The sequence below is a fragment of the Eucyclogobius newberryi genome, unplaced genomic scaffold (genome assembly GCF_026437365.1).
Source record: "Eucyclogobius newberryi isolate DKJ021-1_F unplaced genomic scaffold, fEucNew1.0.hap1 SCAF_14, whole genome shotgun sequence".
Classification (NCBI taxonomy): Eukaryota; Metazoa; Chordata; class Actinopteri; order Gobiiformes; family Gobiidae; genus Eucyclogobius; species Eucyclogobius newberryi.
In genome coordinates, this window is record NW_027315768.1 from 36,214,078 (window position 1) to 36,236,490 (window position 22,413).

Here is a 22,413-nt window from a genome sequence, read left to right on the forward strand (position 1 = left end):
CTTTACCTTCTACTGTGCTTTTAGAGACTCTTGGGACCACCAGAAGGCTCTACCTCCTCCAGAGCTTTTAGAGACTCTTAGGCCCACCAGAAGTCTCTACCTCCTACTGTGCTTTTAGAGACTCTTGGGACCACCAGAAGGCTCTATCTCTTACAGTGCTTTTAGAGACTCTTGGGACCACGAGGAGGCTCTGCCTCCTACAGTGCTTTTAGAGACTCTTGGGACCACCAGAAGGCTCTACCTCCTACTGTACTTTTAGAGACTCTTGGGACCACCAGAAGGCTCAACCTCCTACTGTGCTATTGGAGACTCTCGGGACCACCAGAAGGCTCTACCTCCTATAGTGCTTTTAGAGACTCTTGGGAACACCAGAAGACTCTACCGCCTACAGTGCTTTTAGAGACTCTTGGGACAACCAGAAGGCTCTACCTCCTACAGAGCTTTTTAGAGACTCTTGGGACCACCAAAAGGCTCTGCCTCCTACTGTGCTTTTAGAGACTCTTGGGACCACCTGAAGGCTTTACCTTCTACTGTGCTTTTAGAGACTCTTGGGACCACCAGAAGGCTCTGCCTCCTACAGTGCTTTTAGAGACTCTTGGGACCACCAGAAGGCTCTACCTCCTACTGTGCTTTTAGATACTCTTGGGAAACCAGAGGGCTCTACCTTCTACTGTGCCTTTAGAGACTCTTGGGACCACCAGAAGGCTCTACCTCCTACTGTGCTTTTAGAGACTCTTGGGACCATCAGAAGGCTCTACCACCTACTGTGCTTTTAGAGACTCTTGGGACCACCAGAAGGCTCTACCTCCTGCAGTGCTTTTAGAGACTCTTGGGACCACCAGAAGGCTCTACCTCCTATAGTGCTTTTAGAGACTCTTTGGAACACCAGAAGACTCTACCGCCTACAGTGCTTTTAGAGACTCTTGGGACAACCAGAAGGCTCTACCTTCTACTGTGCTTTTAGAGACTCTTGGGACCACCAGAAGGCTCTGCCTCCTACTGTGCTTTTAGAGACTCTTGGGACCACAAGAAGGCTCTACCTCCTACAGTGCTTTTAGAGACTCTTGGGACCACCAGAAGGCTCTACCTCCTACTGTGCTTTTAGAGACTCTTGGGACCACCAGAGGGCTCTACCTTCTACTGTGCTTTTAGAAACTCTTGGGACCACCAGAAGGCTCTACCTCCTACTGTGCTTTTAGAGACTCTTGGGACCATCAGAAGGCTCTACATCCTACAGTGCTTTTAGAGACTCTTGGGACCACCAGAAGGCTCTACTTCCTACTGTGCTTTTAGAGACTCTTGGGACCACCAGAGGGCTCTGCCTTCTACTGTGCTTTTAGAGACTCTTGGGACCACCAGAAGGCTCTACCTCCTACTGTGCTTTTAGAGACTCTTGGGACCATCAGAAGGCTCTACATCCTACAGTCCTTTTAGAGACTCTTGGGACCAACAGAAGGCTCTACCACCTACTGTGCTTTTAGAGACTCTTGGGACCACCAGAAGGCTCTGCCTCCTACTGTGCTTTTAGAGAATCTTGGGACCACCAGAAGGCTCTTCCACCTATTGTGCTTTTAGAGACTCTTGGGACCACCAGAAGGCTCAACCTCCTACTGTGCTATTGGAGACTCTCGGGACCACCAGAAGGCTCTACTTCCTATAGTGCTTATAGAGACTCTTGGAACACCAGAAGACTCTACCGCCTACAGTGCTTTTAGAGACTCTTGGGACAACCAGAAGGCTCTACCTCCTAAAGAGCTTTTTAGAGACTGTTGGGACCACCAAAAGGCTCTGCCTCCTACTGTGCTTTTAGAGACTCTTGGGACCACCTGAAGGCTTTACCTTCTACTGTGCTTTTAGAGACTCTTGGGACCACCAGAAGGCTCTGCCTCCTACAGTGCTTTTAGAGACTCTTGGGACCACCAGAAGGCTCTACCTCCTACTGTGCTTTTAGATACTCTTGGGACCACCAGAGGGCTCTACCTTCTACTGTGCTTTTAGAGACTCTTGGGACCACCAGAAGGCTCTACCTCCTACTGTGCTTTTAGAGACTCTTGGGACCATCAGAAGGCTCTACCACCTACTGTGCTTTTAGAGACTCTTTGGAACACCAGAAGACTCTACAGCCTACAGTGCTTTTAGAGACTCTTGGGAAAACCAGAAGGCTCTACCTCCTACAGAGCTTTTTAGAGACTCTTGGGACCACCAAAAGGCTCTGCCTCCTGCTGTGCTTTTAGAGACTCTTGGGACCACCTGAAGGCTTTACCTTCTACTGTGCTTTTAGAGACTCTTGGGACCACCAGAAGGCTCTGCCTCCTACTGTGCTTTTAGAGACTTTTGTGACCACAAGAAGGCTCTACCTCCTACAGTGCTTTTAGAGACTCTTGGGACCACCAGAAGGCTCTACCTCCTACTGTGCTTTTAGAGACTCTTGGGACCACCAGAGGACTCTACCTTCTACTGTGCTTTTAGAGACTCTTGGGACCACCAGAAGGCTCTACCTCCTACTGTGCTTTTAGAGACTCTTGGGACCATCAGAAGGCTCTACCACCTACTGTGCTTTTAGAGACTCTTGGGACCACCAGAAGGCTCTGCCTCCTACTGTGCTTTTAGAGAATCTTGGGACCACCAGAAGGCTCTTCCACCTATTGTGCTTTTAGAGACTCTTGGGACCACCAGAAGGCTCTGCCTCCTACTGTGCTTTTAGAGACTCTTGGGACCACCAGAAGGCTCTACCTCCTACTATGCTTTAAGAGACTCTTGGGACCACCAGAAGGCTCTACTTCCTACTGTGCTTTTAGAGACTCTTGGGACCACCAGAGGGCTCTGCCTTCTACTGTGCTTTTAGAGACTCTTGGGACCACCAGAAGGCTCTACCTCCTACTGTGCTTTTAGAGACTCTTGGGACCATCAGAAGGCTCTACATCCTACAGTGCTTTTAGAGACTCTTGGGACCAACAGAAGGCTCTACCACCTACTGTGCTTTTAGAGACTCTTGGGACCACCAGAAGGCTCTGCCTCCTACTGTGCTTTTAGAGACTCTTGGGACCACCAGAGGACTCTACCTTCTACTGTGCTTTTAGAGACTCTTGGGACCACCAGAAGGCTCTACCTCCTACTGTGCTTTTAGAGACTCTTGGGACCATCAGAAGGCTCTACCACCTACTGTGCTTTTAGAGACTCTTGGGACCACCAGAAGGCTCTGCCTCCTACTGTGCTTTTAGAGAATCTTGGGACCACCAGAAGGCTCTTCCACCTATTGTGCTTTTAGAGACTCTTGGGACCACCAGAAGGCTCTGCCTCCTACTGTGCTTTTAGAGACTCTTGGGACCACCAGAAGGCTCTACCTCCTACTATGCTTTAAGAGACTCTTGGGACCACCAGAAGGCTCTACTTCCTACTGTGCTTTTAGAGACTCTTGGGACCACCAGAGGGCTCTGCCTTCTACTGTGCTTTTAGAGACTCTTGGGACCACCAGAAGGCTCTACCTCCTACTGTGCTTTTAGAGACTCTTGGGACCACCAGAAGGCTCTATCTCTTACAGTGCTTTTAGAGACTCTTGGGACCACGAGGAGGCTCTGCCTCCTACAGTGCTTTTAGAGACTCTTGGGACCACCAGAAGGCTCTACCTCCTACTGTACTTTTAGAGACTCTTGGGACCACCAGAAGGCTCAACCTCCTACTGTGCTATTGGAGACTCTCGGGACCACCAGAAGGCTCTACCTCCTATAGTGCTTTTAGAGACTCTTGGGAACACCAGAAGACTCTACCGCCTACAGTGCTTTTAGAGACTCTTGGGACAACCAGAAGGCTCTACCTCCTACAGAGCTTTTTAGAGACTCTTGGGACCACCAAAAGGCTCTGCCTCCTACTGTGCTTTTAGAGACTCTTGGGACCACCTGAAGGCTTTACCTTCTACTGTGCTTTTAGAGACTCTTGGGACCACCAGAAGGCTCTGCCTCCTACAGTGCTTTTAGAGACTCTTGGGACCACCAGAAGGCTCTACCTCCTACTGTGCTTTTAGATACTCTTGGGAAACCAGAGGGCTCTACCTTCTACTGTGCCTTTAGAGACTCTTGGGACCACCAGAAGGCTCTACCTCCTACTGTGCTTTTAGAGACTCTTGGGACCATCAGAAGGCTCTACCACCTACTGTGCTTTTAGAGACTCTTGGGACCATCAGAAGGCTCTACCACCTACTGTGCTTTTAGAGACTCTTGGGACCACCAGAAGGCTCTACCTCCTGCAGTGCTTTTAGAGACTCTTGGGACCACCAGAAGGCTCTACCTCCTATAGTGCTTTTAGAGACTCTTTGGAACACCAGAAGACTCTACCGCCTACAGTGCTTTTAGAGACTCTTGGGACCACCAGAAGGCTCTGCCTCCTACTGTGCTTTTAGAGACTCTTGGGACCACAAGAAGGCTCTACCTCCTACAGTGCTTTTAGAGACTCTTGGGACCACCAGAAGGCTCTACCTCCTACTGTGCTTTTAGAGACTCTTGGGACCACCAGAGGGCTCTACCTTCTACTGTCCTTTTAGAAACTCTTGGGACCACCAGAAGGCTCTACCTCCTACTGTGCTTTTAGAGACTCTTGGGACCATCAGAAGGCTCTACATCCTACAGTGCTTTTAGAGACTCTTGGGACCAACAGAAGGCTCTACCACCTACTGTGCTTTTAGAGACTCTTGGGACCACCAGAAGGCTCTGCCTCCTACTGTGCTTTTAGAGAATCTTGGGACCACCAGAAGGCTCTTCCACCTATTGTGCTTTTAGAGACTCTTGGGACCACCAGAAGGCTCTGCCTCCTACTGTGCTTTTAGAGACTCTTGGGACCACCAGAAGGCTCTACCTCCTACTATGCTTTAAGAGACTCTTGGGACCACCAGAAGGCTCTACTTCCTACTGTGCTTTTAGAGACTCTTGGGACCACCAGAGGGCTCTGCCTTCTACTGTGCTTTTAGAGACTCTTGGGACCACCAGAAGGCTCTACCTCCTACTGTGCTTTTAGAGACTCTTGGGACCATCAGAAGGCTCTACATCCTACAATCCTTTTAGAGACTCTTGGGACCAACAGAAGGCTCTACCACCTACTGTGCTTTTAGAGACTCTTGGGACCACCAGAAGGCTCTGCCTCCTACTGTGCTTTTAGAGAATCTTGGGACCACCAGAAGGCTCTTCCACCTATTGTGCTTTTAGAGACTCTTGGGACCACCAGAAGGCTCAACCTCCTACTGTGCTATTGGAGACTCTCGGGACCACCAGAAGGCTCTATTTCCTATAGTGCTTATAGAGACTCTTGGAACACCAGAAGACTCTACCGCCTACAGTGCTTTTAGAGACTCTTGGGACAACCAGAAGGCTCTACCTCCTAAAGAGCTTTTTAGAGACTCTTGGGACCACCAAAAGGCTCTGCCTCCTACTGTGCTTTTAGAGACTCTTGGGACCACCTGAAGGCTTTACCTTCTACTGTGCTTTTAGAGACTCTTGGGACCACCAGAAGGCTCTGCCTCCTACAGTGCTTTTAGAGACTCTTGGGACCACCAGAAGGCTCTACCTCCTACTGTGCTTTTAGATACTCTTGGGACCACCAGAGGGCTCTACCTTCTACTGTGCTTTTAGAGACTCTTGGGACCACCAGAAGGCTCTACCTCCTACTGTGCTTTTAGAGACTCTTGGGACCATCAGAAGGCTCTACCACCTACTGTGCTTTTAGAGACTCTTTGGAACACCAGAAGACTCTACAGCCTACAGTGCTTTTAGAGACTCTTGGGACAACCAGAAGGCTCTACCTCCTACAGAGCTTTTTAGAGACTCTTGGGACCACCAAAAGGCTCTGCCTCCTACTGTGCTTTTAGAGACTCTTGGGACCACCTGAAGGCTTTACCTTCTACTGTGCTTTTAGAGACTCTTGGGACCACCAGAAGGCTCTGCCTCCTACTGTGCTTTTAGAGACTTTTGTGACCACAAGAAGGCTCTACCTCCTACAGTGCTTTTAGAGACTCTTGGGACCACCAGAAGGCTCTACCTCCTACTGTGCTTTTAGAGACTCTTGGGACCACCAGAGGACTCTACCTTCTACTGTGCTTTTAGAGACTCTTGGGACCACCAGAAGGCTCTACCTCCTACTGTGCTTTTAGAGACTCTTGGGACCATCAGAAGGCTCTACCACCTACTGTGCTTTTAGAGACTCTTGGGACCACCAGAAGGCTCTGCCTCCTACTGTGCTTTTAGAGAATCTTGGGACCACCAGAAGGCTCTTCCACCTATTGTGCTTTTAGAGACTCTTGGGACCACCAGAAGGCTCTGCCTCCTACTGTGCTTTTAGAGACTCTTGGGACCACCAGAAGGCTCTACCTCCTACTATGCTTTAAGAGACTCTTGGGACCACCAGAAGGCTCTACTTCCTACTGTGCTTTTAGAGACTCTTGGGACCACCAGAGGGCTCTGCCTTCTACTGTGCTTTTAGAGACTCTTGGGACCACCAGAAGGCTCTACCTCCTACTGTGCTTTTAGAGACTCTTGGGACCATCAGAAGGCTCTACATCCTACAGTGCTTTTAGAGACTCTTGGGACCAACAGAAGGCTCTACCACCTACTGTGCTTTTAGAGACTCTTGGGACCACCAGAAGGCTCTGCCTCCTACTGTGCTTTTAGAGAATCTTGGGACCACCAGAAGGCTCTTCCACCTATTGTGCTTTTAGAGACTCTTGGGACCACCAGAAGGCTCTGCCTCCTACTGTGCTTTTAGAGACTCTTGGGACCACCAGAAGGCTCTACCTCCTAGTATGCTTTAAGAGACTCTTGGGACCACCAGAAGGCTCTACTTCCTACTGTGCTTTTAGAGACTCTTGGGACCACCAGAGGGCTCTGCCTTCTACTGTGCTTTTAGAGACTCTTGGGACCACCAGAAGGCTCTACCTCCTACTGTGCTTTTAGAGACTCTTGGGACCATCAGAAGGCTCTACATCCTACAGTGCTTTTAGAGACTCTTGGGACCAACAGAAGGCTCTACCACCTACTGTGCTTTTAGAGACTCTTGGGACCACCAGAAGGCTCTGCCTCCTACTGTGCTTTTAGAGAATCTTGGGACCACCAGAAGGCTCTTCCACCTATTGTGCTTTTAGAGACTCTTGGGACCACCAGAAGGCTCTGCCTCCTACTGTGCTTTTAGAGACTCTTGGGACCACCAGAAGGCTCTACCTCCTACTATGCTTTAAGAGACTCTTGGGACCACCAGAAGGCTCTACTTCCTACTGTGCTTTTAGAGACTCTTGGGACAACCAGAGGGCTCTGCCTTCTACTGTGCTTTTAGAGACTCTTGGAACCACCAGAAGGCTCTGCCTCCTACTGTGCTTTTAGAGACTCTTGGGACCACCAGAAGGCTCTACCTCCTACAGTGCTTTTAGAGACTCTTGGGACCACCAGAAGGCTCTACCACCTACTGTGCTTTTAGAGACTCTTAGGACCATCAGAAGGCTCTACATCCTACAGTGCTTTTAGAGACTCTTGGGACCACCAGAAGGCTCTACCTCCTACAGAGCTTTTAGAGACTCTTAGGCCCACCAGAAGGCTCTACCTCCTACTGTGCTTTTAGAGACTCTTGGGACCACCAGAAGGCTCTATCTCCTACAGTGCTTTTAGAGACTCTTGGGACCATCAGAAGGCTCTACATCCTACAGTGCTTTTAGAGACTCTTGGGACCACCAGAAGGCTCTACCACCTACTGTGCTTTTAGAGACTCTTGGGACCACCAGAAGGCTCTACCTCCTACAGTGCTTTTAGAGACTCTTGGGACCACCAGAAGGCTCTACCTCCTACAGAGCTTTTAGAGACTCTTAGGCCCACCAGAAGGCTCTACCTCCTACTGTGCTTTTAGAGACTCTTGGGACCACCAGAAGGCTCTATCTCTTACAGTGCTTTTAGAGACTCCTGGGACCACGAGAAGGCTCTGCCTCCTACAGTGCTTTTAGAGACTCTTGGGACCACCAGAAGGCTCTACCTCCTACTGTACTTTTAGAGACTCTTGGGACCACCAGAAGGCTCAACCTCCTACTGTGCTATTGGAGACTCTCGGGACCACCAGAAGGCTCTACCTCCTATAGTGCTTTTAGAGACTCTTGGGAACACCAGAAGACTCTACCGCCTACAGTGCTTTTAGAGACTCTTGGGACAACCAGAAGGCTCTACCTCCTACAGAGCTTTTTAGAGACTCTTGGGACCACCAAAAGGCTCTGCCTCCTACTGTGCTTTTAGAGACTCTTGGGACCACCTGAAGGCTTTACCTTCTACTGTGCTTTTAGAGACTCTTGGGACCACCAGAAGGCTCTGCCTCCTACAGTGCTTTTAGAGACTCTTGGGACCACCAGAAGGCTCTACCTCCTACTGTGCTTTTAGATACTCTTGGGAAACCAGAGGGCTCTACCTTCTACTGTGCCTTTAGAGACTCTTGGGACCACCAGAAGGCTCTACCTCCTACTGTGCTTTTAGAGACTCTTGGGACCATCAGAAGGCTCTACCACCTACTGTGCTTTTAGAGACTCTTGGGACCACCAGAAGGCTCTACCTCCTGCAGTGCTTTTAGAGACTCTTGGGACCACCAGAAGGCTCTACCTCCTATAGTGCTTTTAGAGACTCTTTGGAACACCAGAAGACTCTACCGCCTACAGTGCTTTTAGAGACTCTTGGGACAACCAGAAGGCTCTACCTTCTACTGTGCTTTTAGAGACTCTTGGGACCACCAGAAGGCTCTGCCTCCTAGTGTGCTTTTAGAGACTCTTGGGACCACAAGAAGGCTCTACCTCCTACAGTGCTTTTAGAGACTCTTGGGACCACCAGAAGGCTCTACCTCCTACTGTGCTTTTAGAGACTCTTGGGACCACCAGAGGGCTCTACCTTCTACTGTGCTTTTAGAAACTCTTGGGACCACCAGAAGGCTCTACCTCCTACTGTGCTTTTAGAGACTCTTGGGACCATCAGAAGGCTCTACATCCTACAGTGCTTTTAGAGACTCTTGGGACCAACAGAAGGCTCTACCACCTACTGTGCTTTTAGAGACTCTTGGGACCACCAGAAGGCTCTGCCTCCTACTGTGCTTTTAGAGAATCTTGGGACCACCAGAAGGCTCTTCCACCTATTGTGCTTTTAGAGACTCTTGGGACCACCAGAAGGCTCTGCCTCCTTCTGTGCTTTTAGAGACTCTTGGGACCACCAGAAGGCTCTACCTCCTACTATGCTTTAAGAGACTCTTGGGACCACCAGAAGGCTCTACTTCCTACTGTGCTTTTAGAGACTCTTGGGACCACCAGAGGGCTCTGCCTTCTACTGTGCTTTTAGAGACTCTTGGGACCACCAGAAGGCTCTACCTCCTACTGTGCTTTTAGAGACTCTTGGGACCATCAGAAGGCTCTACATCCTACAGTGCTTTTAGAGACTCTTGGGACCAACAGAAGGCTCTACCACCTACTGTGCTTTTAGAGACTCTTGGGACCACCAGAAGGCTCTGCCTCCTACTGTGCTTTTAGAGAATCTTGGGACCACCAGAAGGCTCTTCCACCTATTGTGCTTTTAGAGACTCTTGGGACCACCAGAAGGCTCAACCTCCTACTGTGCTATTGGAGACTCTCGGGACCACCAGAAGGCTCTACTTCCTATAGTGCTTATAGAGACTCTTGGGAACACCAGAAGACTCTACCGCCTACAGTGCTTTTAGAGACTCTTGGGACAACCAGAAGGCTCTACCTCCTAAAGAGCTTTTTAGAGACTCTTGGGACCACCAAAAGGCTCTGCCTCCTACTGTGCTTTTAGAGACTCTTGGGACCACCTGAAGGCTTTACCTTCTACTGTGCTTTTAGAGACTCTTGGGACCACCAGAAGGCTCTGCCTCCTACAGTGCTTTTAGAGACTCTTGGGACCACCAGAAGGCTCTACCTCCTACTGTGCTTTTAGATACTCTTGGGACCACCAGAGGGCTCTACCTTCTACTGTGCTTTTAGAGACTCTTGGGACCACCAGAAGGCTCTACCTCCTACTGTGCTTTTAGAGACTCTTGGGACCATCAGAGGGCTCTGCCTTCTACTGTGCTTTTAGAGACTCTTGGGACAACCAGAAGGCTCTACCTCCTACTGTGCTTTTAGAGACTCTTGGGACCATCAGAAGGCTCTACATCCTACAGTGCTTTTAGAGACTCTTGGGACCACCAGAAGGCTCTGCCTCCTACAGTGCTTTTAGAGACTCTTGGGACCATCAGAAGGCTCTACTTCCTACTGTGCTTTTAGAGACTCTTGGGACCACCAGAGGGCTCTGCCTTCTACTGTGCTTTTAGAGACTCTTGGGACAACCAGAAGGCTCTACCTCCTACTGTGCTTTTAGAGACTCTTGGGACCATCAGAAGGCTCTACATCCTACAGTGCTTTTAGAGACTCTTGGGACCAACAGAAGGCTCTACCACCTACTGTGCTTTTAGAGACTCTTGGGACCACCAGAAGGCTCTGCCTCCTACTGTGCTTTTAGAGAATCTTGGGACCACCAGAAGGCTCTTCCACCTATTGTGCTTTTAGAGACTCTTGGGACCACCAGAAGGCTCTGCCTCCTACTGTGCTTTTAGAGACTCTTGGGACCACCAGAAGGCTCTACCTCCTACTATGCTTTAAGAGACTCTTGGGACCACCAGAAGGCTCTACTTCCTACTGTGCTTTTAGAGACTCTTGGGACCACCAGAGGGCTCTGCCTTCTACTGTGCTTTTAGAGACTCTTGGGACCACCAGAAGGCTCTCCCTCCTACTGTGCTTTTAGAGACTCTTGGGACCACCAGAAGGCTCTACCTCCTACAGAGCTTTTAGAGACTCTTGGGACCACCAGAAGGCTCTGCCTCCTACTGTGCTTTTAGAGAATCTTGGGAACACCAGAAGACTCTACCGCCTACAGTGCTTTTAGAGACTCTTGGGACCACCTGAAGGCTTTACCTTCTACTGTGCTTTTAGAGACTCTTGGGACCACCAGAAGGCTCTGCTTCCTACTGTGCTTTTAGAGACTCTTGGGACCACCAGAAGGCTCTACCTCCTACTGTGCTTTTAGAGACTCTTGGGACCACCAGAAGGCTCTACCTCCTACTATGCTTTAAGAGACTCTTGGGACCACCAGAAGGCTCTACTTCCTACTGTGCTTTTAGAGACTCTTGGGACCACCAGAGGGCTCTGCCTTCTACTGTGCTTTTAGAGACTCTTGGGACCACCAGAAGGCTCTACCTCCTACTGTGCTTTTAGAGACTCTTGGGACCACCAGAAGGCTCTACCTCCTACTGAGCTTTTAGAGACTCTTGGGACCACCAGAAGGCTCTGCCTCCTACTGTGCTTTTAGAGAATCTTGGGACCACCAGAAGGCTCTTCCACCTATTGTGCTTTTAGAGAATCTTGGGACCACCAGAAGGCTCTAGCGCCTACAGAGCTTTTAGAGACTCTTGGGACCACCAGAAGGCTCTGCCTCCTACTGTGCTTTTAGAGAATCTTGGGACCACCAGAAGGCTCTACCACCTACTGTGCTTTCAGAGACTCTTGGGACCACCAAAAGGCTCTGCCTCCTACAGTGCTTTTAGAGACTCTTGGGACCACCATAAGGCTCTACCTCCTACAGTGCTTTAAGAGACTCTTGGGACCACCAGAAGGCTTTACCTTCTACTGTGCTTTTAGAGACTCTTGGGACCACCAGAAGGCTCTGCCTCCTACTGTGCTTTTAGAGACTCTTGGGACCACCAGAAGGCTTTACCTTCTACTGTGCTTTTAGAGACTCTTGGGACCACCAGAAGGCTCTGCCTCCTACTGTGCTTTTAGAGACTCTTGGGACCACCAGAAGGCTCTACCTCCTACTGCGCTTTAAGAGACTCTTGGGACCACCAGAAGTCTCTACTTCCTACTGTGCTTTTAGAGACTCTTGGGACCACCAGAGGGCTCTGCCTTCTACTGTGCTTTTAGAGACTCTTGGGACCACCAGAAGGCTCTACCTCCTACTGTGCTTTTAGAGACTCTTGGGACCATCAGAAGGCTCTACATCCTACAGTGCTTTTAGAGACTCTTGGGACCAACAGAAGGCTCTACCACCTACTGTGCTTTTAGAGACTCTTGGGACCACCAGAAGGCTCTGCCTCCTACTGTGCTTTTAGAGAATCTTGGGACCACCAGAAGGCTCTTCCACCTATTGTGCTTTTAGAGACTCTTGGGACCACCAGAAGGCTCTGCCTCCTACTGTGCTTTTAGAGACTCTTGGGACCACCAGAAGGCTCTACCTCCTACTATGCTTTAAGAGACTCTTGGGACCACCAGAAGGCTCTACTTCCTACTGTGCTTTTAGAGACTCTTGGGACCACCAGAGGGCTCTGCCTTCTACTGTGCTTTTAGAGACTCTTGGGACCACCAGAAGGCTCTCCCTCCTACTGTGCTTTTAGAGACTCTTGGGACCACCAGAAGGCTCTACCTCCTACAGAGCTTTTAGAGACTCTTGGGACCACCAGAAGGCTCTGCCTCCTACTGTGCTTTTAGAGAATCTTGGGAACACCAGAAGACTCTACCGCCTACAGTGCTTTTAGAGACTCTTGGGACCACCTGAAGGCTTTACCTTCTACTGTGCTTTTAGAGACTCTTGGGACCACCAGAAGGCTCTGCTTCCTACTGTGCTTTTAGAGACTCTTGGGACCACCAGAAGGCTCTACCTCCTACTGTGCTTTTAGAGACTCTTGGGACCACCAGAAGGCTCTACCTCCTACTATGCTTTAAGAGACTCTTGGGACCACCAGAAGGCTCTACTTCCTACTGTGCTTTTAGAGACTCTTGGGACCACCAGAGGGCTCTGCCTTCTACTGTGCTTTTAGAGACTCTTGGGACCACCAGAAGGCTCTACCTCCTACTGTGCTTTTAGAGACTCTTGGGACCACCAGAAGGCTCTACCTCCTACTGAGCTTTTAGAGACTCTTGGGACCACCAGAAGGCTCTGCCTCCTACTGTGCTTTTAGAGAATCTTGGGACCACCAGAAGGCTCTTCCACCTATTGTGCTTTTAGAGACTCTTGGGACCACCAGAAGGCTCTAGCTCCTACAGAGCTTTTAGAGACTCTTGGGACCACCAGAAGGCTCTGCCTCCTACTGTGCTTTTAGAGAATCTTGGGACCACCAGAAGGCTCTACCACCTACTGTGCTTTCAGAGACTCTTGGGACCACCAAAAGGCTCTGCCTCCTACAGTGCTTTTAGAGACTCTTGGGACCACCATAAGGCTCTACCTCCTACAGTGCTTTAAGAGACTCTTGGGACCACCAGAAGGCTTTACCTTCTACTGTGCTTTTAGAGACTCTTGGGACCACCAGAAGGCTCTGCCTCCTACTGTGCTTTTAGAGACTCTTGGGACCACCAGAAGGCTCTGCCTCCTACTGTGCTTTTAGAGACTCTTGGGACCACCAGAAGGCTCTACCTCCTACTGCGCTTTAAGAGACTCTTGGGACCACCAGAAGTCTCTACTTCCTACTGTGCTTTTAGAGACTCTTGGGACCACCAGAGGGCTCTACCTTCTACTGTGCTTTTAGAGACTCTTGGGACCACCAGAAGGCTCTACCACCTACTGTGCTTTTAGAGACTCTTGGGACCACCAGAAGGCTTTACCTTCTACTGTGCTTTTAGAGACTCTTGGGACCACCAGAAGGCTTTACCTTCTACTGTGCTTTTAGAGACTCTTGGGACCACCAGAAGGCTCTACCTCCTACAGTGCTTTTAGAGACTCTTGGGACCACCAGAAGGCTATACCTCCAACTGTGCTTTTAGAGACTCTTGGGACCACCAGAAGGCTCTACCTCCTACGGTGCTTTTAGAGACTTTTGGGACAACAAGAAGGCTCTACCTCCTACTGTACATTTAGAGACTCTCGGGACCACCAGAAGGCTCTACCTCCTATAGTGCTTTTAGAGACTCTTGGGAACACCAGAAGACTCTACCGCCTACAGTGCTTTTAGAGACTCTTGGGACCACCTGAAGGCTTTACCTTCTACTGTGCTTTTAGAGACTCTTGGGACCACCAGAAGGCTCTGCCTCCTACTGTGCTTTTAGAGACTCTTGGGACCACAAGAAGGCTCTACCTCCTACAGTGCTTTTAGAGACTCTTGGGACCACCAGAAGGCTCTACCTCCTACTATGCTTTTAGAGACTCTTGGGACCACCAGAGGGCTCTACCTTCTACTGTGCTTTTAGAGACTCTTGGGACCACCAGAAGGCTCTACCTCCTACTGTGCTTTTAGAGACTCTTGGGACCATCAGAAGGCTCTACCACCTACTGTGCTTTTAGAGATTCTTGGGACCACCAGAAGGCTCTACCTCCTACAGTGCTTTTAGAGACTCTTGGGACCACCAGAAGGCTCTACCTCCTATAGTGCTTTTAGAGACTCTTGGGAACACCAGAAGACTCTACCGCCTACAGTGCTTTTAGAAACTCTTGGGACCACCAGAAGGCTCTGCCTCCTACTGTGCTTTTAGAGACTCTTGGGACCACCTGAAGGCTCTGCCTCCTACTGTGCTTTTAGAGACTCTTGGGACCACCAGAAGGCTCTGCCTCCTATTGTGCTTTTAGAGACTCTTGGGACCACAAGAAGGCTCTACCTCCTACAGTGCTTTTAGAGACTCTTGGGACCACCAGAAAGCTCTACCTCCTACTGTGCTTTTAGAGACTCTTGGGACCACCAGAGGGCTCTACCTTCTACTGTGCTTTTAGAGACTCTTGGGACCACCAGAAGGCTCTACCTCCTACTGTGCTTTTAGAGACTCTTGGGACCATCAGAAGGCTCTACATCCTACAGTGCTTTTAGAGACTCTTGGGACCACCAGAAGGCTGTACCACCTACAGTGCTTTTAGAACTCTTGGGACCACCAGAAGGCTCTACCTCCTACAGAGCTTTTAGAGACTCTTGGGACCACCAGAAGGCTCTGCCTCCTACTGTGCTTTTAGAGACTCTTGGGACCACCAGAAGGCTTTACCTTCTACTGTGCTTTTAGAGACTCTTGGGACCACAAGAAGGCTCTACCTCCTACAGTGCTTTTAGAGACTCTTGGGACCACCAGAAGGCTCTACCTCCTACTGTGCTTTTAGAGACTCTTGGGACCACCAGAGGGCTCTACCTTCTACTGTGCTTTTAGAGACTCTTGGGACCACCAGAAGGCTCTACCTCCTACTGTGCTTTTAGAGACTCTTGGGACCAACTGAAGGCTCTACCTCCTATAGTGCTTTTAGAGACTCTTGGGATTGAACAGGGACTGAACAGGGACAGAACAGGGACTGAACCTGGATTGAACAGGGACTGAACAGGGACTGAACAGGGACTGAACCTGGACTGAACAGGAACTGAACAGGGACTGAACAGGGACTGAACAGGGACTGAACCTGGACTGAACAGGGACTGAACCTGAACTGAACAGGGACTGAACCTGGACTGAACAGGGACTGGCACTGAGAACCTCTCGGGAGGAGAGAGGGAGGTTCTAGAGCAGAGAAAGTTCAGGTCAGAGTCGTGAGACGAGGAGAAGCGTCTAAAGTCCAGTCACTGTAGTGTCTGAAGGTTTAACAAGTGAAAGTATTGATGCTTTATTATGGTGCTATATTATTACAGGCCTGGGGTGGGCGCTCAGGGGTGGGCGCTCAGGGGTGGGCGCTCAGGGCTGGGCGCTCAGGGCTGGGCGCTCAGGGCTGGGCGCTCAGGGGTGGGCGCTCAACGACGAGCGTCTAGTGGCCTGGTCTTTCCCCACGGGGCCGAGGAGGTCGAGCGTTTACTGCTCAAGCTACATTCTACTCTCACCTTTGGTCGTGAGCTTTGGGTAATGATCCAAAGGACAAGATCAAGGATACAAGTGTTCGAAATTAGTTTCCTCCTCAGGGTGCCCTTAGAGATAGGGGGAGGAGCTGAGTCACACAGGAGGAACTCTGAGTAGAGCCACTGCTCCTCCAGTAGAGGTTCATCTGAGGCTACAGGGCGCCGCCCTAGGAAGTGTTCATGTTCCACCAAGAGGCCCAGAGGTAGAAGACCCAGGACACGCTGGAGGGACGATGTCTCTGCCTGGGAACGCTTCAGGATCCCCCCAGAGGAGTTGGAGGAAGTGTCTGGGCTGAGGGAAGTCTGGAAGTTGACTGCTGCCACCGAAACCCGGCCCCGGAAGATGGATGGATGGAAATTCATTCCTTTATGAAGAAACAATTCAATTCAATACAAATGATCTCAACTTAAGTAAACATGTTTGTCTTTCTACAGGGAGAATGGTAAAGTGTTAAACATTGAAATGATCCGTGCCACATTTAGACAAAACTATCACGTGTTCATCCTGGTGAGCGTTTGTCAGACTCTGGTTCAGCCGGTTTTTCAGGCTCATTAAAATGACAAATGAAGGAGGAGCAGGAAGTACAGTCTGATTTAAACCTGGAGACTGTCACGGCCCTGTCATTCTGCTCTGGACTCAGAGACATGGCTCAGAGAGGAGTTCAGCAGGACTCTGTGTCCTGTCCCATCTGTTTGGATTTACTGAAGGATCCAGTGACCACGCCCTGTGGACACAGCTTCTGCATGGACTGTATTAAAGACCACTGGGACCAACAGAGCCTCAGGTACAGCTGTCCTGTATGTAGAGAGAGCTTCAGCTCCAGACCTGTCCTGGTCAAAAACACAGTGTTAACTGATGTAGTAGAACAGCTGAAGAAGACTGGGCTCACAGCGCCCCCTGCTGACCGCTGCTATGCCGGACCTCAGGATGTGTCCTGTGATGTGTGCACTGGGAGGAAGATGAAAGCTGTCCAGTCCTGTCTGCAGTGTGTGGCTTCATACTGTGAGAGCCACCTCCAGCCTCATTATGATGCTGCAGCGTTTCAGAAACACCAGCTGGTGGCGCCGTCCCACAAGCTCCAGGAAAACATCTGCTCTCAACACCACAAAGTGATGGATTTATTCTGCCGCAGCGACCAGCAGAACATCTGTTACCTCTGCTCTGTGGACCAGCACAAGGGCCACGACATAGTGTCCTCTGCCTCAGAGAGGGCCCAGAAACAGGCAGAGCTGCCGGCCAGGAGGGCCCTGCTGCTCCAGAGCCTCCAGGACAAAGACACAGACCTGAAGAGGAGCCTCTCTGAGCTGGACACACGGTCCCTCACTCCGGATCATTACCAGATAGAGTCCCCAAGAGAATCCCCGAGAGAATCTGCGGTAGAGTCCCCGATAGAGTCCCCAACAGAGTCTCCAATAGAGTCCCCGATAGAGTCCCCAACAGAGTCTCCGATAGAGTCTCCGATAGAGTCCCCAACAGAGTCTCCGATAGAGTCTCCAATAGAGTCCCCGATAGAGTCCCCAACAGAGTCTCCGATAGAGTCTCCGATAGAGTCTCCAATAGAGTCCCCGATAGTGTCCCCAACAGAGTCTCCGATAGAGTCTCCAATAGAATCCCAGAGAGAATCCCCTATAGAATATGCGACAGAGTCCCCGATAGAGTCCCCAACAGAGTCCCCGATAGAGTCTCCAATAGAGTCCCCGATAGTGTCCCCAACAGAGTCTCCGATAGAGTCTCCAATAGAGTCCCCAACAGAGTCTCCGATAGAGTCTCCAATAGAGTCCCCGATAGTGTCCCCGAGAGAATCCCCGATAGAGTCTCCAATAGAGTCCCCGATAGAGTCTCCGATAGGGTCTCCAATAGAGTCCCCGATAGAGTCTCCGATAGGGTCTCCAATAGAGTCCCCGATAGAGTCCCCGATAGAGTCTCCAATAGAATCCCAGAGAGAATCCCCTATAGAATATGCGACACAGTCCCCGATAGAGTCTCCAATAGAGTCCCCGATAGTGTCCCCGAGAGAATCCCTGATAGAGTCTCCAATAGAGGCCCCGATAGAGTCTCCGATAGGGTCTCCAATAGAGTCCCCGATAGAGTCCCTGAGAGAATCCCCTATGAAGTCCCCAATAGAATCCATGATAGAATCCCCGATAGAGTCTCCAACAGAGTCCCCAATAGAGTCTCCAATAGAGTCCCCAAGAGAATCCCCTTTGGAGTCCCCGATAGAATCAAATCAAATCAAATCAATTTATTTTTGTAAGGCCCAAAATCACAACAACAGTTGCCTCTGAGGGCCACAAGGAGAAATTAATCAACAATGTCTGTGGTGGCGATGGAGTCAGACAATGTCTGTGGTGGCGAGGGACAATGTCCCAGGGTCCTCTGTCCTTAGACTCTCCTTCTCGGCCAGGAAAAACTACAAAAAAAACCTCTTTGGGAAAAAAGCGTAGAAACCTGGAGGAGTTCCAGTGAAGGAGAGATCCGACTCTCACAGACGGACAGACGGACACGAGGAGACTGGAGCTGGACCCACTCTTCAGGCAGATGAGGGACCGTCCACACAGGGCAGGGACCACTTCACCAGGAGAGGGGCATCTGGGTCCACAGGTCCTCAGGAGTGAGAGAAAGAAAAAGAAGGCGGTGAACAGTTTGCAAGTGGAATCAAAAAATAAATATTGTTTGATAGCATAAGTAGTCAGAAGAAGAAGAGGATAGTGCTCAAGCTGTCATACTTCCCCCAGCACAGTTACTCCTAGGGCAGCGTAGCTGAAGCTGTGGGTTTATGTTTCTGTTCCTAACTAGTCTGACCATAAGCGATTTCGAAGAGGAACGTTTTAAGCCTGGACTTAAATGAAGAGACTGTGTCAGCAGATTTAACATGGGTCGGGAGCTGATTCCATAACACAGGAGCTTGGTAGCTAAACGATCTACCTCCTACAGTACTTTTAGAGACTCTTGGCACCACCAGAAGGCCAGCATTCTGAGAGCGAAGAGCTCTGTTTGGATGATATGGTTCTATAGCATCTTTGAGGTAGGATGGGGCCATGTCATTTATGGCTTTGTAGGTCAAGAGTAGAATTTTGAATTTGATTCTAGACTCGACGGGGAGCCAGTGAAGAGACTCCAGCACCGGCGTAATGTGCTCTCTTCTTTTTGTTCCTGTTAGTAATCTTGCTGCTGCATTTTGAACTAGTTGAAAGCTTTTTATGGAGCTTTTAGGACACGCTGCAAGCAGGGAGTTACAGTAGTCTAATCTAGTCGTTACAAATGCATGGATAAGTTTTTCAGCATCACTTTTAGGCAGGATTCTTCTGATTTTGGCTCTTGTTGCGCAAATGGAAATAGGCTGTTTTACAAGCTTGATTTATATGGGCTTTAAATGAGAGCTCCTGGTCAAATAAGACTCCAAGGTTTCTTACAGTAGAACTGGAGGCTACACTGACATTGTCCAGTGTGACTATCTACTCAGATAGAGCGTCTCGTAGATGTTTAGGACCAGCACAATGACCTCGGTTTTTTCAGGGTTAAGAAGCAGGTAGTCAAACGCTGAGGTCCAACAGAACCAGGATTGAGACCAGTCCATCATCAGCGGCTAATAACAAATCATTTGTGACTTTAACTAGTGCAGTTTCAGTGCTGTGGTGGGCTCTGAACCCTGACTGGAAAACTTCAAATAAGTTATTGTCCTGCAGGTGGCGACAAAGCTGTTTTACTACAACTTTTTCAAGGATTTTAGAGACGAAGGGAAGATTTGAAATAGGTCTGTAGTTTACCAATGGGTCGGGATCTAGATTAGGCTTTTTCAGAAGAGGTTTAATGACTGCATGTTTGAAGGACTGTGGAACATAGCCACTTTCGAGTGAAGTATTTATTATATTAAGAATAGGGTCTATAATTAGGGGGAGAATGTCTTTGAGGAGCTTGGAATGGGGTCTAGGACACAAGTTGAGCTTTTAGAGGACACAAGGGCTGAAGTTATCTCTGCTTGATCAACAGCTGTGAACCTTTCTAGGTTTACAGCTGGATTTATATGGGACGTTAGATTTACAGCTTGGGCTAGTTCAGGGCTAATAGCGGGGGCAATTTCATCTAATTTATCTCTGATTGTTTTTATTTTATTATTAAAAAATAGGAGGAAATCATCAGAGCTGAGAGAAGCTGGGAGTGAGGGCTCTACTACTGTGACAGTTTGTTAGCCTAGCTACAGTGCTGAAAAGGAATTTAGTGTTACTTTTGTTGACTTCTATTAGATTTGAATAATATCTGATTTGGGCCTTACGCAGAGCCTGCTTATAGGACAGCAGGCAACTTTTCCATGCTTTTAGGGATTCTTCGGTGTGAGAGCGACGAAATAATCCCTCTAACTTTCTAACTCTTTGTTTATGTGAACGCAGTTCTTGGTTGTACCATGGGGAGGCGCGCTTTGGCCTAATGACCTTCTGTTTTAACGGCGCTTCAAAGTCAAGAGCAGACTTCAGAGAATTCATGGTCAAGTCGACAAATTGATCACTTAAACTGGGACTAAAACTGTTCTCAGCAGGATCACATGACATGATCACATGACATGTCACTAAATATTGGCTCTATTATTTCTTTGAATTTTGAGATAGATTTTTCAGATTTTGTCCTTTTCATTATAACTTTATTTTGTGGGACTGGATGATCTTTAAGAATAAACTGAAAGGTAATTAGGAAATGATCTGACAATATAGGGTTTTGAGGGAGGACAATGAGGTCACTAATCTCTGTTCCATACGTTAGGACAAGATCCAGAGTGTTCTTGTGAGTGTGAGTCGCTTTATTTACATTCTGAGTGAAACCAATGCTGTCTAACAAGGCGCTGAAGGCATTACTGAGAGCGTCATCACTCATGTTCACGTGGATATTAAAGCCTCCAACTATAACTATTTTATCCCAGGCTAACACTAAGTTTGATATAAAGTCAGAAAACTCTGTTAAAAACTCTGAATAGGACCAGGAGGTCGGTAGATAACTATGAACAAAACTCCTTTTTGGTTTTTCATATTTGGACATGTGATTGACAGCATAAGGCTTTCAAATGAGTGAAATGCGTTGTTAGTTTTAGGGCTCATGAGTCACTTGAGTGTGAGATCACTGCCACACCACCACCTCGGCCTGTGCTCCTGGCAGTCTGAAAGTTAACATGGGTGGGTGGGGTTAACATAGGTGGGTGGGGTTAACATGGGTGGGTGGGGTTTACATGGGTGGGTGGGGTGGACTCATTTAGTCTGACGTAGTCGTCTTGTTGAAGCCACGTTTCAGTTAGAGCTGAAGATCTATGTTATAGTCACTAATTAATTCATTAACTAAGAGCGATTTGGAGGAAATTGCTCTAATGTTTAGCAGTCCACATTTTACGTGTTTATTCATTTGTGTATTTGTGTCATTTGTGATTGTTATTTTCCTTTCCTTTGTTATTTGGTCTGACGCCTGAAATATTTTTTCTGAGATGTGACTTTTTGGCATTATTTGTACGAGGGACACGAGGGACACGAGGGACACACACAGTCTCTATCTGTCTTGAATCTGAACACTTCACATGTAACAGAACGGGCGAGAGTTCAGCGACAGAGGAGCGTCTTGAACTGCTGCTCTGCACCTGGGGCTCATCCCTAGATGGTCACTTAACACGACTTAATCCCTGATAGAGTCTCCGATAGAGTCCCCGAGAGAATCCCCTATGGAGTCCCCGATAGAATCTCCAATAGAGTCTCCAATAGAGTCACAATAGAGTCCCCAACCGATAGAGTTCCCCAGAGCACAGCCAGGATTCAGACAGGGCCCCGGAGCTACTTTGAGGACGTGACCAGAGCTGTGTCAGCGCTCAGGGACAAACTCCAGCTCACTCTGACTCCAGTCCAGGTTTTACTGTCACCAGTTGAACCCAGCTCCAGAGAGGACTTCTTACAATATTATACAGAAATCACTCTGGACCTAAACACAGCTCACACCAAACTGTCTCTGTCTGATGGAAACAGAAGAGCAACAGTTATGAGTGAAGACCAGAGTTATCCTGATCATTCAGACAGATTCAGTGACATGTGTCAGGTCCTGAGCAGAGAGAGTCTGAGGGGCCGATGTTACTGGGAGGTGGAGTGGAGCGGGACGTGGGTTTATATAGCAGTTTCATACAGAGATATTCAGGGAAAAGGAAACTCTGGTGAATGTAGATTTGGATTCAATGATCAATCCTGGGCTTTATTCTATTACAAGACCCGTCTGTCATTTTGGTTTAACTCAGTCCTGTCCCAGGTCTCAGGTCCGGTCTCGTCCAGAATCGGGGTTTACCTGGACCACAAACCCTGGCGTTTTACTGCGTCTCTGAAAGTACCATGAGCCTCCTCCACAGAGTCCAGACCACTTTCACTCACTCTCTCTACACTGGAGTCAGGTTTAACTGGTATAATCCTGGAGAAAAAGCAAATTTCCCTGAACTCAAATAACAGCTTTGTTCTCCTCATTTAAAATGTGTTGAATTTTATAACACTCTGTATAAGGTTTGATACAAATAATATCTAAACTAAGTGCTGATAGTGAAGAAAACCCCCCAGAAAAACAGGAAAAAC

At 49.0% G+C, this 22,413-nt stretch overlaps 1 pseudogene; it reads left to right on the top strand.

Moving 5' to 3' along the window:
- Positions 1 to 16,459: 16,459 nt before the first annotated feature.
- Positions 16,460 to 22,304, top strand: LOC140359123 (uncharacterized; annotated as a pseudogene).
- Positions 22,305 to 22,413: the final 109 nt, after the last annotated feature.